The sequence below is a fragment of the Penaeus japonicus genome, unplaced genomic scaffold, assembly GCF_977035675.1.
Source record: "Penaeus japonicus unplaced genomic scaffold, GWHDUDI00000001_assembly GWHDUDI00000017, whole genome shotgun sequence".
NCBI lineage: Eukaryota > Metazoa > Arthropoda > Malacostraca > Decapoda > Penaeidae > Penaeus > Penaeus japonicus.
In genome coordinates this window covers 8,907,746-8,912,745 of record NW_028234419.1, presented here as the reverse complement: position 1 = coordinate 8,912,745, position 5,000 = coordinate 8,907,746, and the positions used below count along the sequence as shown (strand labels likewise).

At 47.9% G+C, this 5,000-nt stretch overlaps 1 protein-coding gene across 2 annotated transcripts in view; it reads right to left on the bottom strand.

Annotated features, from left to right (window-relative positions):
- Positions 1-5,000, bottom strand: part of LOC122266516 (uncharacterized) — a 32,892-nt gene that overhangs the window by 25,514 nt on the left and 2,378 nt on the right. The gene's annotated exons all lie outside the window — the stretch shown is intronic.

Below are 5,000 nucleotides of genomic sequence, written 5' to 3'. Positions count from 1 at the left end.
AGGAGAAGGAGAGGAGGAGGAGGAGAAGGAGAGGAGGAGTAGAAGGAGAGAAGGAGAGGAGGAGGAGAAGGAGAGAATGAGGAGGAGGAGAAGGAGAGGAGGAGGGGGAGGAGAGGGAGGAAGAGGAGGAAGAAGAGGAAGAGGAGGAGGAGGGGGAGGAAGAGGAGGAAAAGGAGAGGAGGAGGAAAAGGAGAGGGGGAGGAGAAAGAGAGGGGGAGGAGAAGGAGAGGAGGAGGAGAAAGAGAGGGGGAGGAGAAGGAGAGGAGGAGGAGAAGGAGAGGAGGAGGAAAAGGAGAGGAGGAGGAGAAGGAGAGGAGGAGGAGAAGGAGAGGAGGAGGAGAAGGAGAGGAGGAGGAGAAGGAAGAGGAGGAGGAGAAGGAGAGAAGGAGGAGAAGGAGAGGAGAAGGAGGAGAAGGAGAGGAGGAGGAGGAGAAAGAAGAGGGGAAAAGTTATAAAGAAAAAGGGACTTAGATCTGGTTACTTGCTTTGAAATAGTTAAATGTGTTCAAGGGTTGGGGTGGGGGTTGGGTGCGGGGGCATGAAAAAAAGGGAAAGAAAAAATGAAGAAGGGACGGTAAAAGTGTATGTAAGACAGAAAGAGAGAGAGAGAGAGAGAGAGAGAGAGAGAGAGAGTGAGAGTGAGAGTAAGAGAGAGAGTGAGTAAGAGAGAGAGAGTGAGTAAGAGAGAGAGAGTGAGTAAGAGAGAGAGTGAGTAAGAGAGAGAGAGTGAGTAAGAGAGAGAGTGAGTAAGAGAGAGAGAGTGAGTAAGAGAGAGAGAGTGAGTAAGAGAGAGAGAGTGAGTAAGAGAGAGAGAGTGAGTAAGAGAGAGAGAGTGAGTAAGAGAGAGAGAGTGAGTAAGAGAGAGAGTGAAAGACAGAAGGAACGGAGAATAGAAACAAAAAGCCGACAAGCATTATCTGTCACACTGCCCCTCAAAAAAATCATGGCCATTATGCTATGAAAGAGAAAACACTACAAATTCCCTTTCTCAAAAAAAAAAAAAAAACGCGTGAATCAATTCATAGCCTTACACTACACGATACACACAAACAGAGAGACAGATACATTAAAACACAAACTTGGGTATGCTACGTTGTATATATAAATATATATGCGAAACGCGTATAGACTAGAGTACTAAAAAAACATTAATGGTCTGTAACGGAAGGTTCCCAGGTTCCGTATTGGTCGAGTAGCAGCTTTAGTGGTAATGTCTTGACTTAACAGAGATTGGGTCCGGAGCATCTTGTCCCACTAGCATCTCCTTTGATGATGCTGGTAATGGTCGAAGAAAGTACGCAATCTTTCTGTGTGCGAGGGTGAGGGTGTGAGGGTGAGGGTGTGAGGGTGAGGGTGAGTGTGAGTGTGAGTGTGAGGGTGAGGGTGAGGGTGAGGGTGAGTGTGTGTGAGGGTGAGTGTGTGTGAGGGTGAGGGTGAGGGTGAGGGTGAGGGTGTGTGTACCTCGCATCTGTGCGGTTTGAATAATTCAAGGGAGTGTTTTAAGCAAGCAGACTGTCTGATTTTCCTTTTTTTTCAAAATCTTCGTGCCTTTCTGTGCTGTTTACTTTTTTTCTACTTTTTTGAAACTATATTCGAGCACTTCAATATCATGATACTCGAATAGTAATTAAACTATGCATGTAACATCTGCGGAAAGCGGGAAGACGTTCATTACTGAGCAAGCAGCCTAACACGAACAATTGTTATTGATGTGTCCGATTACGAAACTTTCGAAGTATAGAAAAAAAAAAAAAAAATATATATATATAGATATACAACCACTTTATATAAACAAAAATCTGGTAACTGCTCCTTACACGATCAATAACCGTATAACCTGAAACTACAGTAAAATGCTTTATATGGGTATTGAACCAATGCCTCATAAACCGACTGCATGCAAGTGCAAAACAGAGCAAAAGAACAAACCAACTTTATATGAGCGATCAATGGATATTTACAGCTCCTTAAACACTGAATACCCGCGCTATTCCGGCTAACAGTCCTTGCCATGGAAACTAAATGATAATGATGATAATGATAATATCAATCATAAAACGGAGAAGATTACTAATACGAATATGAATACGAAGACGAAGACTACGATGAGGAAGATGATGAAGATGGAGAAGAAATAGAAGACGAAGAAAAATAAGAAGAGACAAAAGAAAAAGAAATTGTCCCGGCTATTACTCCTTAAGACCTGAATAACAATGCACACATATACAATAAATAAATAAATAAATAAATAAATAAATAAATAAGAAGTAAGAAATAAGAGAACAATAAGAAAAATAGAAATAAAAATCCCGACACGGCAAATTCAAAATCCGACAGCGACCGGAATTTCCAGCAAATAACTCAATAAGACTCGGGGCTCAATGGGGAGTATTCGCTCCCCTCGCCTCGCCGGGCTCCGGGCTGTGCCGATTCTCAAAGCCCAACTGTTCGGGCTTTGACTCTGGCTGGGCTGGCGGGCTTATGGCCGCGGGCTTTCAGGACTCTGCGTAAAACACACACGCAGAAATTCACATGGTTGATGCTATTTTTTATTATTGTTAAAATCACTATTATGAAATTATTACTATAGTCATCATCATTGCACACAAACACACACACACGTGTGTGTTTGTGTTTGCGTGTGTGTATGAAGAGAGGGACAGAGGGAGAGAGAGGAAAAGGATGGGAGGGGGAGGGGGAGGGGAAAAAGGGAAAGAGAGAGAGAGAGAGAGAGAGAGAGAGAGAGAGAGAGAGAGAGAGAGAGAGAGAGAGAGAGAGAGAGAGAGAGAGAGAGAGAGAGAGAGAGAGAGAGAGAGAGAGAGAGAGAGAGAGAGGAGAGAGAGGTGGAGAGAGGAGGAGAGAGAGGGGGCAAAAGGAGGGAAGAGAGAGAGAGGAGAGGAGAGAGAGGGAGAGAGAGAGAGAGAAAGAGAGAGAGAGAGAGAGAGAGAGAGAGAGAGAGAGAGAGGAGAGAGAGAGAGGAGAGAGAGAGAGAAGAGAGAGGAGAAGAGAGAAGAGAGAGGAGAGGAGAAGAGAGAGAGGAGAGAGGAAGAAGAGAGAGAGGAGAGAGAGAGAGAGAGGGGAGAAGAGAGAGAGGGAGAGAGGGAGAAGAGAGAGAGAGGGAGAGAAGAGGGGAGAGGAGAAGAGAGGGAGAGGGGGAGAGAGAGGAGAGAGGGACAGGAGAGAGAGAGAGAGAGAGAGGAGAAGAGAGGAGAGAGAGAGAGAGGAGAGAGAGAGAGAGAGGAAAGGAGGGAGAGAGAGAGGGAGAGAGAAGAGAGAGGCAAAGAGGGAGATGGAGAGAGAGAGAAAGAGAGGAGAGAGAGGGGGGGAGAGGAGAGAGGAGAAGAAGAGGGGGAGAGAGGAGAAAGAGAGAGAGAGAGAGGAGGGAGAGAGAGAGAGAGAGAGACCGAGGAAGAGAGAGAGAGAGAGAGAGAGGAAGAGAGTGAGAGAGAGAGAGAGGGCAGAGAGAGAGAGAGGAGATAGAGAAAGAGAGAGAGAGAGAGGAGAAGAGAGAGAGGAGAGGAGAGAGAGAGAGGGAGAGAGAGGAGAAAGAGAGAGAGGAAGAGAGAGGAGGAAAGAGAGAGAGAGAGAGGAGAGAGAAAGAGAGAGAGAGAGAGAGAAAATGAGAGAGAGAGAGGAAGGGGGAGAGGAGAAGAGAGAGAGGAGAGAGAGAAAGAGAGAGAGGGAGAGGAGGAGAGAGAAGAGAGAGAGAGGAGAGAGAGGAAAGAGAGGGAGGAGAGAGAAGAGAGAAAGAGAGGTAGCAGAGAGAAGAGAGAAAGAGAGGAGAGAGAGAGGGAGAGGAAGAGGGGAGGAGAGAAGAGGGGAGAGAGAGGAGAAGAGGAGAGAGAGAGGGAGAGAGAGAGAGAGAGAGAAAGAGAGAGGGCTAGAGAGAGGGGAAGAGAAGGAGAGAGAGAGGAGAAAGAGAGAGAGAGAGAGGGAAGAGGAGAGAGAGAGGAAGAAGAAAGGAGAGGAGAGAGAGAGAAAGAGAGAGGAGGGGGGAAAGAGAGAGACAGAGAGGAGGAAGAGAGAAGAGAGAGAGAGGAAGAGAGAGGAGGAGAGAAGAGAGAGAGGAGAGAGAGAGGAGAGAGAGAGGGAAAGAGAGAGAGAGGAGAGGGAGAAAGAGAGAGGAGAGGAGAGAGAGGGAGAGAGAAGAGAGGAGAGGGAGAGGAGAGAGAGAGAGAGGAGAGAGGGGAGAGAAGAGAGAGAGGAGAGAGGGGAGAGAAGAGAGAGAGGAGAAGAAGGAGGGAAAGAGAGAGGGGGGAGAGGGGAGAGTGAGAGGAAGAGAGAAGAGGAGAGGAGGAAGAGAGGAGAGAGAGAGAGAGAGGAGAGAGGAGAGGGAGAGAGGAGAGGAGAGGAGAAGGAAGAGGAAGGAGGGAGAGAGAGGGAGAGGAAAGAGAGGAGAGAGAGAGGAGAGAGAGAGAGGGAAAGGGAGAGAGAGAAGAGGAAGGAGAAGGAGAGAGAGAGAGTGGAGGAAGGAGAGGAGAGAGAGAGAGAAGAGAGAGAGACGAGAGAGATGAGAGAGGAGGAGAGAGAGAGGAGAAGAGAGGAGAGAGGAGAGAGAGGAGAGAGAGGAGAGAGAGAAGAGAGAGGAAGAAGAGAGAGAGGAGAGAGAGAAGAGAGAGGAGAGAGAGAAGAGAGAGGAGAGGAGAGAGAGGAGAGAGAGGGGAGGAGAGAGAGTGAGAGGAGAAAGAGGATAGAGGGGAGAGAGAGAGGAGAAAGGAGAGAGGAGGAGGAGAGAGAAGGGAGAGAGAGGAGAGAGAGAGGGAAGAGAGAGAGAGAGAAGAGGAGAAGGAGGGGAGAGAGAGAGAGCGAGGGTAGAGAGAGGAGAGAGAGGAGAGAGAGGGAGAGAGAAGAGGAGAGAGAAGGAAAGAGAGAGGAGAGAAGGAAGAGGAGAGAGGAGAGGAGAGAGGAGAGAGAGGGGAGAGAGGGGAGAGAGGAGAGAAAGAGGTGAGGAGAGGAAGAGAGAGGAGGAGAGAGAGAGAGAGGGGAGAGAGAGGAGAGAG